Source organism: Lampris incognitus, chromosome 3 (genome assembly GCF_029633865.1).
Source record: "Lampris incognitus isolate fLamInc1 chromosome 3, fLamInc1.hap2, whole genome shotgun sequence".
Classification (NCBI taxonomy): Eukaryota; Metazoa; Chordata; class Actinopteri; order Lampriformes; family Lampridae; genus Lampris; species Lampris incognitus.
This window is the reverse complement of record NC_079213.1, coordinates 59,571,928-59,595,223: the sequence shown is the minus strand read 5'-3', so window position 1 is coordinate 59,595,223 and position 23,296 is coordinate 59,571,928.

The following is a 23,296-nucleotide window of genomic DNA, read 5'->3' as shown; positions in this document are numbered from 1 at the left end:
ATAACCATCCTGTCAGATCAGGAGATATAAACCTTCCCATTACTTACATTTGTAATAACCATTCTGTCAGATCAGGAGGTATAAACCTTCACATGACTTACATTTGTAATAACCATTCTGTCAGATCAGGAGGTATAAACCTTCATATGACTTACATGTGTAATAACCATTCTGTCAGAGAAGGACATATAAAACTTGACATGACTTACATGTGTAATAACCATCCTGTCAGATCAGGACATATAAACCTTCACATGACTTACATGTGTAATAACCATCCTTTCAGATCAGGACATATAAAACTTGACATGACTTACATTTATAATAACCATCCTGTCAGATCAGGACATATAAACCTTCACATGACTTACATTTGTAATAACCACGCTGTCAGATCAGGACATTAAACCTTCACATTACCAAATATGTAATAACCATCCTGTCAGATCAGGGCTTAGAAAACTTCATATGATTTACATTTGTAATAACCATCCTGTCAGATCAGGACATAAAACCGTCACATGACTTACATTTGTAATAACCATCCTGTCAGATCAGGAGATATAAACCTTCACATGACTTACATTTGTAATAGCCATCCTGTCAGATCAGGACATATAAAACTTCACATTACTTACATGTGTAATAACCATCCTGTCAGATCAGGACATATAAACCTTCACATGACTTACATGTGTAATAACCACCATGTCAGAGAAGGACATATAAAACTTGACATGACTTACATGTGTAATAACCATCCTGTCAGATCAGGAGGTATAAACCTTCACATGACTTACATTTGTAATAACCATCCTGTCAGATCAGGACATATAAACCTTCACATGACTTACAATTGTATTAACCATCCTGTCAGATCAGGAGATATAAACCTTCACATGACTTACATGTGTAATAACCATCCTGTAAGAGAAGGACATATAAAACTTGACATGACTTACATTTGTAATAACCATCCTGTCTGATCAGGATATATAAACCTTCACATTATTTACATGTGTAATAACCATCCTTTCAGATCAGGAGATATAAACCTTCACATTACTTACATGTGTAATAACCATCCTGTCAGATCAGGACATATAAACCTTCACATGACTTACATGTGTAATAACCATCCTGTAAGAGAAGGACATATAAAACTTGACATGACTTACATTTGTAATAACCATCCTGTCAGATCAGGACATATAAACCTTCACATTATTTACATGTGTAATAACCATCCTTTCAGATCAGGAGATATAAACCTTCACATTACTTACATGTGTAATAACCATCCTGTCAGATCAGGACATAAAACCTTCACATGACTTACATTTCTAATAACTATCCTGTCAGATCAAGAGATATAAACCTTCCCATTACTTACATTTGTAATAACCATTCTGTCAGATCAGGAGGTATAAACCTTCACATGACTTACATTTGTAATAACCATTCTGTCAGATCAGGAGGTATAAACCTTCACATGACTTCCATTTGTAATAACCATCCTGTCAGATCAGGACATATAAAACTTCACATTACTTACATGTGTAATAACCATCCTGTCAGATAAGGAGATATAAAGCTTCACATTACTTACATGTGTAATAACCATCCTGTCAGATCAGGACAAATAAACCTTCACATGACTTACATGTGTAATAACCATCCTGTCAGAGAAGGACATATAAAACTTGACATGACTTACATGTGTAATAACCATCCTGTCAGATCAGGAGATATAAACCTTCACATGACTTACATTTGTAATAACCATCTTGTCAGATCAGGACATATAAACCTTCACATGACTTACATTTGTCATAACCATCCTGTCAGATCAGGACATATACACCATCACATTACTACATTTGTAATAACAATTCTGTCAGATCATGACATATAAACCTTCACATGACTTACATGTGTAATAACCATCCTGTCAGATCAGGACATATAAAACTTGACATGACTTACATTTATAATAACCATCCTGTCAGATCAGGACATAAAACCTTCACATGACTTACATTTCTAATAACCATCCTGTCAGATCAGGAGATATAAACCTTCCCATTACTTACATTTGTAATAACCATTCTGTCAGATCAGGAGGTATAAACCTTCACATGACTTACATTTGTAATAACCATTCTGTCAGATCAGGAGGTATAAACCTTCATATGACTTACATGTGTAATAACCATCCTGTCAGAGAAGGACATATAAAACTTGACATGACTTACATGTGTAATAACCATCCTGTCAGATCAGGACATATAAACCTTCACATGACTTACATGTGTAATAACCATCCTTTCAGATCAGGACATATAAAACTTGACATGACTTACATTTATAATAACCATCCTGTCAGATCAGGATATATACACCTTCACATGACTTACATTTGTAATAACCACGCTGTCAGATCAGGACATATAAACCTTCACATTACTAAACGTGTAATAACCATCCTGTCAGAGAAGGACATATAAAACTTGACATGACTTACATGTGTAATAACCATCCTGTCAGATCAGGAGATATATACCTTCACATGACTTACATTTGTAATAACCATCTTGTCAGATCAGGACATATAAACCTTCACATGACTTACATTTGTAATAACCATCCTGTCAGATCAGGACATATACACCTTCACATTACTACATTTGTAATAACAATTCTGTCAGATCATGACATATAAACCTTCACATGACTTACATGTGTAATAACCATCCTGTCAGATCAGGACATATAAAACTTGACATGACTTACATTTATAATAACCATCCTGTCAGATCAGGAGATATTAACCTTCCCATTACTTACATTTGTAATAACCATTTTGTCAGATCAGGAGGTATAAACCTTCACATGACTTACATTTGTAATAACCACGCTGTCAGATCAGGACATATAAACCTTCACATTACTACATGTGTAATAACCATCCTGTCAGATCAGGACATAGAAAACTTCATATGACTTACATTTGTAATATCCATCCTGTCAGATCAGGACATAAAACCTTCACATGACTTACATTTCTAATAACCATCCTGTCAGATCAGGAGATATAAACCTTCCCATTACTTACATTTGTAATAACCATTCTGTCAGATCAGGAGGTATAAACCTTCACATGACTTACATTTGTAATAACCATTCTGTCAGATCAGGAGGTATAAACCTTCATATGACTTACATGTGTAATAACCATTCTGTCAGAGAAGGACATATAAAACTTGACATGACTTACATGTGTAATAACCATCCTGTCAGATCAGGACATATAAACCTTCACATGACTTACATGTGTAATAACCATCCTTTCAGATCAGGACATATAAAACTTGACATGACTTACATTTATATTAACCATCCTGTCAGATCAGGACATATAAACCTTCACATGACTTACATTTGTAATAACCACGCTGTCAGATCAGGACATTAAACCTTCACATTACCAAATATGTAATAACCATCCTGTCAGATCAGGGCTTAGAAAACTTCATATGATTTACATTTGTAATAACCATCCTGTCAGATCAGGACATAAAACCGTCACATGACTTACATTTGTAATAACCATCCTGTCAGATCAGGAGATATAAACCTTCACATGACTTACATTTGTAATAGCCATCCTGTCAGATCAGGACATATAAAACTTCACATTACTTACATGTGTAATAACCATCCTGTCAGATCAGGACATATAAACCTTCACATGACTTACATGTGTAATAACCACCATGTCAGAGAAGGACATATAAAACTTGACATGACTTACATGTGTAATAACCATCCTGTCAGATCAGGAGGTATAAACCTTCACATGACTTACATTTGTAATAACCATCCTGTCAGATCAGGACATATAAACCTTCACATGACTTACAATTGTATTAACCATCCTGTCAGATCAGGAGATATAAACCTTCACATGACTTACATGTGTAATAACCATCCTGTAAGAGAAGGACATATAAAACTTGACATGACTTACATTTGTAATAACCATCCTGTCTGATCAGGATATATAAACCTTCACATTATTTACATGTGTAATAACCATCCTTTCAGATCAGGAGATATAAACCTTCACATTACTTACATGTGTAATAACCATCCTGTCAGATCAGGACATATAAACCTTCACATGACTTACATGTGTAATAACCATCCTGTAAGAGAAGGACATATAAAACTTGACATGACTTACATTTGTAATAACCATCCTGTCAGATCAGGACATATAAACCTTCACATTATTTACATGTGTAATAACCATCCTTTCAGATCAGGAGATATAAACCTTCACATTACTTACATGTGTAATAACCATCCTGTCAGATCAGGACATAAAACCTTCACATGACTTACATTTCTAATAACTATCCTGTCAGATCAGGAGATATAAACCTTCCCATTACTTACATTTGTAATAACCATTCTGTCAGATCAGGAGGTATAAACCTTCACATGACTTACATTTGTAATAACCATTCTGTCAGATCAGGAGGTATAAACCTTCACATGACTTCCATTTGTAATAACCATCCTGTCAGATCAGGACATATAAAACTTCACATTACTTACATGTGTAATAACCATCCTGTCAGATCAGGAGATATAAAGCTTCACATTACTTACATGTGTAATAACCATCCTGTCAGATCAGGACAAATAAACATTCACATGACTTACATGTGTAATAACCATCCTGTCAGAGAAGGACATATAAAACTTGACATGACTTACATGTGTAATAACCATCCTGTCAGATCAGGAGATATAAACCTTCACATGACTTACATTTGTAATAACCATCTTGTCAGATCAGGACATATAAACCTTCACATGACTTACATTTGTCATAACCATCCTGTCAGATCAGGACATATACACCATCACATTACTACATTTGTAATAACAATTCTGTCAGATCATGACATATAAACCTTCACATGACTTACATGTGTAATAACCATCCTGTCAGATCAGGACATATAAAACTTGACATGACTTACATTTATAATAACCATCCTGTCAGATCAGGACATAAAACCTTCACATGACTTACATTTCTAATAACCATCCTGTCAGATCAGGAGATATAAACCTTCCCATTACTTACATTTGTAATAACCATTCTGTCAGATCAGGAGGTATAAACCTTCACATGACTTACATTTGTAATAACCATTCTGTCAGATCAGGAGGTATAAACCTTCATATGACTTACATGTGTAATAACCATCCTGTCAGAGAAGGACATATAAAACTTGACATGACTTACATGTGTAATAACCATCCTGTCAGATCAGGACATATAAACCTTCACATGACTTACATGTGTAATAACCATCCTTTCAGATCAGGACATATAAAACTTGACATGACTTACATTTATAATAACCATCCTGTCAGATCAGGACATATAAACCTTCACATGACTTACATTTGTAATAACCACGCTGTCAGATCAGGACATATAAACCTTCACATTACTAAACGTGTAATAACCATCCTGTCAGAGAAGGACATATAAAACTTGACATGACTTACATGTCTAATAACCATCCTGTCAGATCAGGAGATATATACCTTCACATGACTTACATTTGTAATAACCACGCTGTCAGATCAGGACATATAAACCTTCACATGACTTACATGTGTAATAACCATCCTTTCAGATCAGGACATATAAAACTTGACATGACTTACATTTATAATAACCATCCTGTCAGATCAGGACATATAAACCTTCACATGACTTACATTTGTAATAACCACGCTGTCAGATCAGGACATTAAACCTTCACATTACCAAATATGTAATAACCATCCTGTCAGATCAGGGCTTAGAAAACTTCATATGATTTACATTTGTAATAACCATCCTGTCAGATCAGGACATAAAACCGTCACATGACTTACATTTGTAATAACCATCCTGTCAGATCAGGAGATATAAACCTTCACATGACTTACATTTGTAATAGCCATCCTGTCAGATCAGGACATATAAAACTTCACATTACTTACATGTGTAATAACCATCCTGTCAGATCAGGACATATAAACCTTCACATGACTTACATGTGTAATAACCACCATGTCAGAGAAGGACATATAAAACTTGACATGACTTACATGTGTAATAACCATCCTGTCAGATCAGGAGGTATAAACCTTCACATGACTTACATTTGTAATAACCATCCTGTCAGATCAGGACATATAAACCTTCACATGACTTACAATTGTATTAACCATCCTGTCAGATCAGGAGATATAAACCTTCACATGACTTACATGTGTAATAACCATCCTGTAAGAGAAGGACATATAAAACTTGACATGACTTACATTTGTAATAACCATCCTGTCTGATCAGGATATATAAACCTTCACATTATTTACATGTGTAATAACCATCCTTTCAGATCAGGAGATATAAACCTTCACATTACTTACATGTGTAATAACCATCCTGTCAGATCAGGACATATAAACCTTCACATGACTTACATGTGTAATAACCATCCTGTAAGAGAAGGACATATAAAACTTGACATGACTTACATTTGTAATAACCATCCTGTCAGATCAGGACATATAAACCTTCACATTATTTACATGTGTAATAACCATCCTTTCAGATCAGGAGATATAAACCTTCACATTACTTACATGTGTAATAACCATCCTGTCAGATCAGGACATAAAACCTTCACATGACTTACATTTCTAATAACTATCCTGTCAGATCAGGAGATATAAACCTTCCCATTACTTACATTTGTAATAACCATTCTGTCAGATCAGGAGGTATAAACCTTCACATGACTTACATTTGTAATAACCATTCTGTCAGATCAGGAGGTATAAACCTTCACATGACTTCCATTTGTAATAACCATCCTGTCAGATCAGGACATATAAAACTTCACATTACTTACATGTGTAATAACCATCCTGTCAGATCAGGAGATATAAAGCTTCACATTACTTACATGTGTAATAACCATCCTGTCAGATCAGGACAAATAAACCTTCACATGACTTACATGTGTAATAACCATCCTGTCAGAGAAGGACATATAAAACTTGACATGACTTACATGTGTAATAACCATCCTGTCAGATCAGGAGATATAAACCTTCACATGACTTACATTTGTAATAACCATCTTGTCAGATCAGGACATATAAACCTTCACATGACTTACATTTGTCATAACCATCCTGTCAGATCAGGACATATACACCATCACATTACTACATTTGTAATAACAATTCTGTCAGATCATGACATATAAACCTTCACATGACTTACATGTGTAATAACCATCCTGTCAGATCAGGACATATAAAACTTGACATGACTTACATTTATAATAACCATCCTGTCAGATCAGGACATAAAACCTTCACATGACTTACATTTCTAATAACCATCCTGTCAGATCAGGAGATATAAACCTTCCCATTACTTACATTTGTAATAACCATTCTGTCAGATCAGGAGGTATAAACCTTCACATGACTTACATTTGTAATAACCATTCTGTCAGATCAGGAGGTATAAACCTTCATATGACTTACATGTGTAATAACCATCCTGTCAGAGAAGGACATATAAAACTTGACATGACTTACATGTGTAATAACCATCCTGTCAGATCAGGACATATAAACCTTCACATGACTTACATGTGTAATAACCATCCTTTCAGATCAGGACATATAAAACTTGACATGACTTACATTTATAATAACCATCCTGTCAGATCAGGATATATACACCTTCACATGACTTACATTTGTAATAACCACGCTGTCAGATCAGGACATATAAACCTTCACATTACTAAACGTGTAATAACCATCCTGTCAGAGAAGGACATATAAAACTTGACAAGACTTACATGTGTAATAACCATCCTGTCAGATCAGGAGATATATACCTTCACATGACTTACATTTGTAATAACCATCTTGTCAGATCAGGACATATAAACCTTCACATGACTTACATTTGTAATAACCATCCTGTCATATCAGGACATATACACCTTCACATTACTACATTTGTAATAACAATTCTGTCAGATCATGACATATAAACCTTCACATGACTTACATGTGTAATAACCATCCTGTCAGATCAGGACATATAAAACTTGACATGACTTACATTTATAATAACCATCCTGTCAGATCAGGAGATATTAACCTTCCCATTACTTACATTTGTAATAACCATTTTGTCAGATCAGGAGGTATAAACCTTCACATGACTTACATTTGTAATAACCACGCTGTCAGATCAGGACATATAAACCTTCACATTACTACATGTGTAATAACCATCCTGTCAGATCAGGACATATAAACCTTCACATGACTTACATGTGTAATAACCATCCTGTAAGAGAAGGACATATAAAACTTGACATGACTTACATTTGTAATAACCATCCTGTCAGATCAGGACATATAAACCTTCACATTATTTACATGTGTAATAACCATCCTTTCAGATCAGGAGATATAAACCTTCACATTACTTACATGTGTAATAACCATCCTGTCAGATCAGGACATAAAACCTTCACATGACTTACATTTCTAATAACTATCCTGTCAGATCAGGAGATATAAACCTTCCCATTACTTACATTTGTAATAACCATTCTGTCAGATCAGGAGGTATAAACCTTCACATGACTTACATTTGTAATAACCATTCTGTCAGATCAGGAGGTATAAACCTTCACATGACTTCCATTTGTAATAACCATCCTGTCAGATCAGGACATATAAAACTTCACATTACTTACATGTGTAATAACCATCCTGTCAGATCAGGAGATATAAAGCTTCACATTACTTACATGTGTAATAACCATCCTGTCAGATCAGGACAAATAAACCTTCACATGACTTACATGTGTAATAACCATCCTGTCAGAGAAGGACATATAAAACTTGACATGACTTACATGTGTAATAACCATCCTGTCAGATCAGGAGATATAAACCTTCACATGACTTACATTTGTAATAACCATCTTGTCAGATCAGGACATATAAACCTTCACATGACTTACATTTGTCATAACCATCCTGTCAGATCAGGACATATACACCATCACATTACTACATTTGTAATAACAATTCTGTCAGATCATGACATATAAACCTTCACATGACTTACATGTGTAATAACCATCCTGTCAGATCAGGACATATAAAACTTGACATGACTTACATTTATAATAACCATCCTGTCAGATCAGGACATAAAACCTTCACATGACTTACATTTCTAATAACCATCCTGTCAGATCAGGAGATATAAACCTTCCCATTACTTACATTTGTAATAACCATTCTGTCAGATCAGGAGGTATAAACCTTCACATGACTTACATTTGTAATAACCATTCTGTCAGATCAGGAGGTATAAACCTTCATATGACTTACATGTGTAATAACCATCCTGTCAGAGAAGGACATATAAAACTTGACATGACTTACATGTGTAATAACCATCCTGTCAGATCAGGACATATAAACCTTCACATGACTTACATGTGTAATAACCATCCTTTCAGATCAGGACATATAAAACTTGACATGACTTACATTTATAATAACCATCCTGTCAGATCAGGATATATACACCTTCACATGACTTACATTTGTAATAACCACGCTGTCAGATCAGGACATATAAACCTTCACATTACTAAACGTGTAATAACCATCCTGTCAGAGAAGGACATATAAAACTTGACATGACTTACATGTGTAATAACCATCCTGTCAGATCAGGAGATATATACCTTCACATGACTTACATTTGTAATAACCATCTTGTCAGATCAGGACATATAAACCTTCACATGACTTACATTTGTAATAACCATCCTGTCAGATCAGGACATATACACCTTCACATTACTACATTTGTAATAACAATTCTGTCAGATCATGACATATAAACCTTCACATGACTTACATGTGTAATAACCATCCTGTCAGATCAGGACATATAAAACTTGACATGACTTACATTTATAATAACCATCCTGTCAGATCAGGAGATATTAACCTTCCCATTACTTACATTTGTAATAACCATTTTGTCAGATCAGGAGGTATAAACCTTCACATGACTTACATTTGTAATAACCACGCTGTCAGATCAGGACATATAAACCTTCACATTACTACATGTGTAATAACCATCCTGTCAGATCAGGACATAGAAAACTTCATATGACTTACATTTGTAATATCCATCCTGTCAGATCAGGACATAAAACCTTCACATGACTTACATTTCTAATAACCATCCTGTCAGATCAGGAGATATAAACCTTCCCATTACTTACATTTGTAATAACCATTCTGTCAGATCAGGAGATATAAACCTTCACATGACTTACATTTGTAATAACCATTCTGTCAGATCAGGAGGTATAAACCTTCATATGACTTACATGTGTAATAACCATTCTGTCAGAGAAGGACATATAAAACTTGACATGACTTACATGTGTAATAACCATCCTGTCAGATCAGGACATATAAACCTTCACATGACTTACATGTGTAATAACCATCCTTTCAGATCAGGACATATAAAACTTGACATGACTTACATTTATAATAACCATCCTGTCAGATCAGGACATATAAACCTTCACATGACTTACATTTGTAATAACCACGCTGTCAGATCAGGACATTAAACCTTCACATTACCAAATATGTAATAACCATCCTGTCAGATCAGGGCTTAGAAAACTTCATATGATTTACATTTGTAATAACCATCCTGTCAGATCAGGACATAAAACCGTCACAAGACTTACATTTGTAATAACCATCCTGTCAGATCAGGAGATATAAACCTTCACATGACTTACATTTGTAATAGCCATCCTGTCAGATCAGGACATATAAAACTTCACATTACTTACATGTGTAATAACCATCCTGTCAGATCAGGACATATAAACCTTCACATGACTTACATGTGTAATAACCACCATGTCAGAGAAGGACATATAAAACTTGACATGACTTACATGTGTAATAACCATCCTGTCAGATCAGGAGGTATAAACCTTCACATGACTTACATTTGTAATAACCATCCTGTCAGATCAGGACATATAAACCTTCACATGACTTACAATTGTATTAACCATCCTGTCAGATCAGGAGATATAAACCTTCACATGACTTACATGTGTAATAACCATCCTGTAAGAGAAGGACATATAAAACTTGACATGACTTACATTTGTAATAACCATCCTGTCTGATCAGGATATATAAACCTTCACATTATTTACATTTGTAATAGCCATCCTGTCAGATCAGGAGATATAAACCTTCACATTACTTACATGTGTAATAACCATCCTGTCAGATCAGGACATATAAACCTTCACATGACTTACATGTGTAATAACCACCATGTCAGAGAAGGACATATAAAACTTGACATGACTTACATGTGTAATAACCATCCTGTCAGATCAGGACATATAAAACTTGACATGACTTACATTTATAATAACCATCCTGTCAGATCAGGAGATATTAACCTTCCCATTACTTACATTTGTAATAACCATTTTGTCAGATCAGGAGGTATAAACCTTCACATGACTTACATTTGTAATAACCACGCTGTCAGATCAGGACATATAAACCTTCACATTACTACATGTGTAATAACCATCCTGTCAGATCAGGACATAGAAAACTTCATATGACTTACATTTGTAATATCCATCCTGTCAGATCAGGACATAAAACCTTCACATGACTTACATTTCTAATAACCATCCTGTCAGATCAGGAGATATAAACCTTCCCATTACTTACATTTGTAATAACCATTCTGTCAGATCAGGAGGTATAAACCTTCACATGACTTACATTTGTAATAACCATTCTGTCAGATCAGGAGGTATAAACCTTAATATGACTTACATGTGTAATAACCATTCTGTCAGAGAAGGACATATAAAACTTGACATGACTTACATGTGTAATAACCATCCTGTCAGATCAGGACATATAAACCTTCACATGACTTACATGTGTAATAACCATCCTTTCAGATCAGGACATATAAAACTTGACATGACTTACATTTATAATAACCATCCTGTCAGATCAGGACATATAAACATTCACATGACTTACATTTGTAATAACCACGCTGTCAGATCAGGACATTAAACCTTCACATTACCAAATATGTAATAACCATCCTGTCAGATCAGGGCTTAGAAAACTTCATATGATTTACATTTGTAATAACCATCCTGTCAGATCAGGACATAAAACCGTCACATGACTTACATTTGTAATAACCATCCTGTCAGATCAGGAGATATAAACCTTCACATGACTTACATTTGTAATAGCCATCCTGTCAGATCAGGACATATAAAACTTCACATTACTTACATGTGTAATAACCATCCTGTCAGATCAGGACATATAAACCTTCACATGACTTACATGTGTAATAACCACCATGTCAGAGAAGGACATATAAAACTTGACATGACTTACATGTGTAATAACCATCCTGTCAGATCAGGAGGTATAAACCTTCACATGACTTACATTTGTAATAACCATCCTGTCAGATCAGGACATATAAACCTTCACATGACTTACAATTGTATTAACCATCCTGTCAGATCAGGAGATATAAACCTTCACATGACTTACATGTGTAATAACCATCCTGTAAGAGAAGGACATATAAAACTTGACATGACTTACATTTGTAATAACCATCCTGTCTGATCAGGATATATAAACCTTCACATTATTTACATTTGTAATAGCCATCCTGTCAGATCAGGACATATAAAACTTCACATTACTTACATGTGTAATAACCATCCTGTCAGATCAGGACATATAAACCTTCACATGACTTACATGTGTAATAACCACCATGTCAGAGAAGGACATATAAAACTTGACATGACTTACATGTGTAATAACCATCCTGTCAGATCAGGAGGTATAAACCTTCACATGACTTACATTTGTAATAACCATCCTGTCAGATCAGGACATATAAACCTTCACATGACTTACAATTGTATTAACCATCCTGTCAGATCAGGAGATATAAACCTTCACATGACTTACATGTGTAATAACCATCCTGTAAGAGAAGGACATATAAAACTTGACATGACTTACATTTGTAATAACCATCCTGTCTGATCAGGATATATAAACCTTCACATTATTTACATGTGTAATAACCATCCTTTCAGATCAGGAGATATAAACCTTCACATTACTTACATGTGTAATAACCATCCTGTCAGATCAGGACATATAAACCTTCACATGACTTACATGTGTAATAACCATCCTGTAAGAGAAGGACATATAAAACTTGACATGACTTACATTTGTAATAACCATCCTGTCAGATCAGGACATATAAACCTTCACATTATTTACATGTGTAATAACCATCCTTTCAGATCAGGAGATATAAACCTTCACATTACTTACATGTGTAATAACCATCCTGTCAGATCAGGACATAAAACCTTCACATGACTTACATTTCTAATAACTATCCTGTCAGATCAGGAGATATAAACCTTCCCATTACTTACATTTGTAATAACCATTCTGTCAGATCAGGAGGTATAAACCTTCACATGACTTACATTTGTAATAACCATTCTGTCAGATCAGGAGGTATAAACCTTCACATGACTTCCATTTGTAATAACCATCCTGTCAGATCAGGACATATAAAACTTCACATTACTTACATGTGTAATAACCATCCTGTCAGATCAGGAGATATAAAGCTTCACATTACTTACATGTGTAATAACCATCCTGTCAGATCAGGACAAATAAACCTTCACATGACTTACATGTGTAATAACCATCCTGTCAGAGAAGGACATATAAAACTTGACATGACTTACATGTGTAATAACCATCCTGTCAGATCAGGAGATATAAACCTTCACATGACTTACATTTGTAATAACCATCTTGTCAGATCAGGACATATAAACCTTCACATGACTTACATTTGTCATAACCATCCTGTCAGATCAGGACATATACACCATCACATTACTACATTTGTAATAACAATTCTGTCAGATCATGACATATAAACCTTCACATGACTTACATGTGTAATAACCATCCTGTCAGATCAGGACATATAAAACTTGACATGACTTACATTTATAATAACCATCCTGTCAGATCAGGACATAAAACCTTCACATGACTTACATTTCTAATAACCATCCTGTCAGATCAGGAGATATAAACCTTCCCATTACTTACATTTGTAATAACCATTCTGTCAGATCAGGAGGTATAAACCTTCACATGACTTACATTTGTAATAACCATTCTGTCAGATCAGGAGGTATAAACCTTCATATGACTTACATGTGTAATAACCATCCTGTCAGAGAAGGACATATAAAACTTGACATGACTTACATGTGTAATAACCATCCTGTCAGATCAGGACATATAAACCTTCACATGACTTACATGTGTAATAACCATCCTTTCAGATCAGGACATATAAAACTTGACATGACTTACATTTATAATAACCATCCTGTCAGATCAGGACATATAAACCTTCACATGACTTACATTTGTAATAACCACGCTGTCAGATCAGGACATATAAACCTTCACATTACTAAACGTGTAATAACCATCCTGTCAGAGAAGGACATATAAAACTTGACATGACTTACATGTCTAATAACCATCCTGTCAGATCAGGAGATATATACCTTCACATGACTTACATTTGTAATAACCACGCTGTCAGATCAGGACATATAAACCTTCACATTACTAAACGTGTAATAACCATCCTGTCAGAGAAGGACATATAAAACTTGACATGACTTACATTTATAATAACCATCCTGTCAGATCAGGAGATATTAACCTTCCCATTACTTACATTTGTAATAACCATTTTGTCAGATCAGGAGGTATAAACCTTCACATGACTTAGATTTGTAATAACCACGCTGTCAGATCAGGACATATAAACCTTCACATTACTACATGTGTAATAACCATCCTGTCAGATCAGGACATAGAAAACTTCATATGACTTACATTTGTAATAACCATCCTGTCAGATCAGGACATAAAACCTTCACATGACTTACATTTCTAATAACCATCCTGTCAGATCAGGAGGTATAAACCTTCACATGACTTACATTTGTAATAACCATCCTGTCAGATCAGGACATATAAACCTTCACAGGACTTACAATTGTATTAACCATCCTGTCAGATCAGGAGATATAAACATTCACATTATTTACATGTGTAATAATCATCCTGTCATTCAGGACATATAAACCTTTACATGACTACATGTTTTATAACCATCCTGTCAGATCAGGACATATAAACCTTCACATTACTAAATATGTAATAACCATCCCGTCAGATCAGGACATATAAACCTTCACTCGACTTACATGTGTAATAACCATCCTGTCAGAGAAGGACATATAAAACTTGACATGACTTACATTTGTAATAACCATCATGTCAGATCAGGACATATAAACCTTCACATGACTTACATGTGTAATAACCATCCTGTCAGAGAAGGACATATAAAACTTGACATGACTTACATTTGTAATAACCATCCTGTCAGATCAGGACATATATACCTTCACATGACTTACATTTGTAATAACCATTCTGTCAGATCAGGAGGTATAAACCTTCACATGACTTATATTTGTAATAACCATCCTCTCAGATCAGGACATATAAACCTTCACATTACTTACATGTGTAATAACCATCCTGTCAGATCAGGACATATAAACCTTCACATGACTTACATGTGTAATAACCATCCTGTAAGAGAAGGACATATAAAACTTGACATGACTTACATTTGTAATAACCATCCTGTCAGATCAGGACATATAAACCTTCACATTACTTACATTTGTAGTAAACATTCTGTCAGATCAGCACATATAAACCTTTACATTACTTGCATTTGTAATAACTATCCTGTCAGATCAGGACATATGAACCTTCACATGACTTACATGTGTAATAACCATCCTGTCAGATCAGGAGGTATAAACCTTCACATGACTTACATTTGTAATAACCATCCTGTCAGATCAGGACATAAAAACCTTCACATGACTTACAATTGTAATAACCATCCTGTCAGATCAGGAGATATAAACCTTCACATTACTTACATGTGTAATAACCATCCAGTCAGATCTGGAGATATAAACCTTCACATGACTTACATTTGTAATAACCATCCTGTCAGATCAGGAGGTATAAACCTTCACATGACTTATATTTGTAATAACCATCCTGTCAGATCAGGACATATAAACCTTCACATTACTTACATGTGTAATAACCATCCTGTCAGATCAGGACATATAAACCTTCACATGACTTACATGTGTAATAACCATCCTGTAAGAGAATGACATATAAAACTTTACATGACTTACATTTGTAATAACCATCCTGTCAGATCAGGACATATAAACCTTCACATTACTTACATTTGTAGTAAACATTCTGTCAGATCAGCACATATAAACCTTTACATTACTTGCATTTGTAATAACTATCCTGTCAGATCAGGACATATAAACCTTCACATGACTTACATGTGTAATAACCATCCTGTCAGATCAGGAGGTATAAACCTTCACATGACTTACATTTGTAATAACCATCCTGTCAGATCAGGACATATAAACCTTCACATTACTTACATGTGTAATAACCATCCTGTCAGATCAGGAGGTATAAACCTTCACATGACTTACATTTGTAATAACCATCCTGTCAGATCAGGAGATATAAACATTCACATTATTTACATGTGTAATAATCATCCTGTCACATCAGGACATATAAACCTTTACATGACTACATGTTTTATAACCATCCTGTCAGATCAGGACATATAAACCTTCACATTACTAAATATGTAATAACCATCCCGTCAGATTAGGACATATAAACCTTCACTCGACTTACATGTGTAATAACCATCCTGTCAGAGAAGGACATATAAAACTTGACATGACTTACATTTGTAATAACCATCATGTCAGATCAGGACATATAAACCTTCACATGACTTACATGTGTAATAACCATCCTGTCAGAGAAGGACATATAAAACTTGACATGACTAACATTTGTAATAACCATCCTGTCAGATCAGGGCATATATACCTTCACATGACTTACATTTGTAATAACCATTCTGTCAGATCAGGAGGTATAAACCTTCACCTGACTTATATTTGTAATAACCATCCTTTCAGATCAGGACATATAAACCTTCGCATGAATTACATGTGTAATAACCATCCTGTCAGATGAGGAGGTATAAACCTTCACATGACTTACATTTGTAATAACCATCCTGTCAGATCAGGAGATATAAACCTTCACATTATTTACATGTGTAATAACCATCCTTTCAGATCAGGAGATATAAACCTTCACATTACTTACATGTGTAATAACCATCCTGTCAGATCAGGACATATAAACCTTCACATGACTTACATGTGTAATAACCATCCTGTAAGAGAAGGACATATAAAACTTGACATGACTTACATTTGTAATAACCATCCTGTCAGATCAGGACATATAAACCTTCACATTATTTACATGTGTGATAACCATCCTGTAAGAGAAGGACATATAAAACTTGACATGACTTACATTTGTAATAACCATCCTGTCAGATCAGGACATATAAACCTTAACATGACTTACATGTGTAATAACCATCCTGTAAGAGAATGACATATAAAACTTGACATGACTTACATTTGTAATAACCATCCTGTCAGATCAGGACATATAAACCTTCACATTACTTACATTTGTAGTAAACATTCTGTCAGAACAGCACATATAAACCTTTACATTACTTGCATTTGTAATAACTATCCTGTCAGATCAGGACATATAAACCTTCACATGACTTACATGTGTAATAACCATCCTGTCAGATCAGGAGGTATAAACCTTCACATGACTTACATTTGTAATAACCATCCTGTCAGATCAGGACATATAAACCTTCACATGACTTACAATTGTAATAACCATCCTGTCAGATCAGGAGATATAAACCTTCACATTACTTACATGTGTAAGAACCATCCAGTCAGATCAGGAGATATAAACCTTCGCATGACTTACATTTGTAATAACCATCCTGTCAGATCAGGGCATATATACCTTCACATGACTTACATTTGTAATAACCATTCTGTCAGATCAGGAGGTATAAACCTTCACCTGACTTATATTTGTAATAACCATCCTTTCAGATCAGGACATATAAACCTTCGCATGAATTACATGTGTAATAACCATCCTGTCAGATGAGGAGGTATAAACCTTCACATGACTTACATTTGTAATAACCATCCTGTCAGATCAGGAGATATAAACCTTCACATTATTTACATGTGTAATAACCATCCTTTCAGATCAGGAGATATAAACCTTCACATTACTTACATGTGTAATAACCATCCTGTCAGATCAGGACATATAAACCTTCACATGACTTACATGTGTAATAACCATCCTGTAAGAGAAGGACATATAAAACTTGACATGACTTACATTTGTAATAACCATCCTGTCAGATCAGGACATATAAACCTTCACATTATTTACATGTGTGATAACCATCCTGTAAGAGAAGGACATATAAAACTTGACATGACTTACATTTGTAATAACCATCCTGTCAGATCAGGACATATAAACCTTAACATGACTTACATGTGTAATAACCATCCTGTAAGAGAATGACATATAAAACTTGACATGACTTACATTTGTAATAACCATCCTGTCAGATCAGGACATATAAACCTTCACATTACTTACATTTGTAGTAAACATTCTGTCAGAACAGCACATATAAACCTTTACATTACTTGCATTTGTAATAACTATCCTGTCAGATCAGGACATATAAACCTTCACATGACTTACATGTGTAATAACCATCCTGTCAGATCAGGAGGTATAAACCTTCACATGACTTACATTTGTAATAACCATCCTGTCAGATCAGGACATATAAACCTTCACATGACTTACAATTGTAATAACCATCCTGTCAGATCAGGAGATATAAACCTTCACATTACTTACATGTGTAAGAACCATCCAGTCAGATCAGGAGATATAAACCTTCACATGACTTACATTTGTAATAACCATCCTGTCAGATCAGGACATATAAACCTTCACATGACTTACATTTGTAATAACCATCCTATCAGATCAGGAGATATAAACCTTCCCATAACTTACATTTCTAGTAATCATCCTGTCAGATCAGGAGATATAAAACTTCACATGACTTTCATTTGTAATAACCATTCTGTCAGATCAGGAGATATAAACCTTCACATTACTTACATGTGTAATAACCATCCTGTCAGATCAGGACATATAAAACTTGACATGAATTACATTTATGATAACCATCCTGTCAGATCAGGACATAAAACCTTCACATGACTTACATTTCTAATAACCATCCTGTCAGATCAGGAGATATAAACCTTCCCATTACTTACATTTGTAATAACCATTCTGTCAGATCAGGAGGTATAAACCTTCACATGACTTACATTTGTGATAACCATTCTGTCAGATCAGGAGGTATAAACCTTCACATGACTTACAATTGTAATAACCATCCTGTCAGATCAGGAGATATAAACCTTCACATTACTTACATGTGTAAGAACCATCCAGTCAGATCAGGAGATATAAACCTTCACATGACTTACATTTGTAATAACCATCCTGTCAGATCAGGACATATAAACCTTCACATGACTTACATTTGTAATAACCATCCTATCAGATCAGGAGATATAAACCTTCCCATAACTTACATTTCTAGTAATCATCCTGTCAGATCAGGAGATATAAAACTTCACATGACTTTCATTTGTAATAACCATTCTGTCAGATCAGGAGATATAAACCTTCACATTACTTACATGTGTAATAACCATCCTGTCAGATCAGGACATATAAAACTTGACATGAATTACATTTATGATAACCATCCTGTCAGATCAGGACATAAAACCTTCACATGACTTACATTTCTAATAACCATCCTGTCAGATCAGGAGATATAAACCTTCCCATTACTTACATTTGTAATAACCATTCTGTCAGATCAGGAGGTATAAACCTTCACATGACTTACATTTGTGATAACCATTCTGTCAGATCAGGAGGTATAAACCTTCACATGACTTACATTTGTAATAACCATCCTGTCAGATCAGGAGATATAAACCTTCACATTATTTACATGTGTAATAACCATCCTTTCAGATCAGGAGATATAAACCTTCACATTACTTACATGTGTAATAACCATCCTGTCAGATCAGGATATATAAACCTTCACATTATTTACATGTGTAATAACCATCCTTTCAGATCAGGAGATATAAACCTTCACATTACTTACATGTGTAATAACCATCCTGTCAGATCAGGACATATAAACCTTCACATGACTTACATGTGTAATAACCATCCTGTAAGAGAAGGACATATAAAACTTGACATGACTTACATTTGTAATAACCATCCTGTCAGATCAGGACATATAAACCTTCACATTATTTACATGTGTAATAACCATCCTTTCAGATCAGGAGATATAAACCTTCACATTACTTACATGTGTAATAACCATCCTGTCAGATCAGGAGATATAAACATTCACATTATTTACATGTGTAATAATCATCCTGTCACATCAGGACATATAAACCTTTACATGACTACATGTTTTATAACCATCCTGTCAGATCAGGACATATAAACCTTCACATTACTAAATATGTAATAACCATCCCGTCAGATCAGGACATATAAACCTTCACTCGACTTACATGTGTAATAACCATCCTGTCAGAGAAGGACATATAAAACTTGACATGACTTACATTTGTAATAACCATCATGTCAGATCAGGACATATAAACCTTCACATGACTTACATGTGTAATAACCATCCTGTCAGAGAAGGACATATAAAACTTGACATGACTTACATTTGTAATAACCATCCTGTCAGATCAGGACATATATACCTTCACATGACTTACATTTGTAATAACCATTCTGTCAGATCAGGAGGTATAAACCTTCACATGACTTATATTTGTAATAACCATCCTGTCATATCAGGACATATAAACCTTCGCATGAATTACATGTGTAATAACCATCCTGTCAGATGAGGAGGTATAAACCTTCACATGACTTACATTTGTAATAACCATCCTGTCAGATCAGGAGATATAAACCTTCACAGTATTTACATGTGTAATAACCATCCTTTCAGATCAGGAGATATAAACCTTCACATTACTTACATGTGTAATAACCATCCTGTCAGATCAGGACATATAAACCTTCACATGACTTACATGTGTAATAACCATCCTGTAAGAGAAGGACATATAAAACTTGACATGACTTACATTTGTAATAACCATCCTGTCAGATCAGGACATATAAACCTTCACATTATTTACATGTGTAATAACCATCCTTCCAGATCAGGAGATGTAAACCTTCACATTACTTACATGTGTAATAACCATCCTGTCAGATCAGGACATATAAACCTTCACATGACTTACATGTGTAATAACCATCCTGTAAGAGAAGGACATATAAAACTTGACATGACTTACATTTGTAATAACCATCCTGTCAGATCAGGACATATAAACCTTCACATGACTTACATGTGTAATAACCATCCTGTAAGAGAATGACATATAAAAATTGACATGACTTACATTTGTAATAACCATCCTGTCAGATCAGGACATATAAACCTTCACATTACTTACATGTGTAATAACCATCCAGTCAGATCAGGAGATATAAACCTTCACATGACTTACATTTGTAATAACCATCCTGTCAGATCAGGACATAAAAACCTTCACATGACTTACATTTGTAATAACCATCCTATCAGATCAGGAGATATAAACCTTCCCATAACTTACATTTCTAATAATCATCCTGTCAGATCAGGAGATATAAAACTTCACATGACTTTCATTTGTAATAACCATTCTGTCAGATCAGGAGATATAAACCTTCACATTACTTACATGTGTAATAACCATCCTGTCAGATCAGGACATATAAAACTTGACATGAATTACATTTATAATAACCATCCTGTCAGATCAGGACATAAAACCTTCACATGACTTACATTTCTAATAACCATCCTGTCAGATCAGGAGATATAAACCTTCCCATTACTTACATTTGTAATAACCATTCTGTCAGATCAGGAGGTATAAACCTTCACATGACTTACATTTGTGATAACCATTCTGTCAGATCAGGAGGTATAAACCTTCACATGACTTACATTTGTAATAACCATCCTGTCAGATCAGGAGATATAAACCTTCACATTATTTACATGTGTAATAACCATCCTTTCAGATCAGGAGATATAAACCTTCACATTACTTACATGTGTAATAACCATCCTGTCAGATCAGGACATATAAACCTTCACATGACTTACATGTGTAATAACCATCCTGTAAGAGAAGGACATATAAAACTTGACATGACTTACATTTGTAATAACCATCCTGTCAGATCAGGATATATAAACCTTCACATTATTTACATGTGTAATAACCATCCTTTCAGATCAGGAGATATAAACCTTCACATTACTTACATGTGTACTAACCATCCTGTCAGATCAGGACATATAAACCTTCACATGACTTACATGTGTAATAACCATCCTGTAAGAGAAGGACATATAAAACTTGACATGACTTACATTTGTAATAACCATCCTGTCAGATCAGGACATATAAACCTTCACATTATTTACATGTGTAATAACCATCCTTTCAGATCAGGAGATATAAACCTTCACATTACTTACATGTGTAATAACCATCCTGTCAGATCAGGACATAAAACCTTCACATGACTTACATTTCTAATAACTATCCTGTCAGATCAGGAGATATAAACCTTCCCATTACTTACATTTGTAATAACCATTCTGTCAGATCAGGAGGTA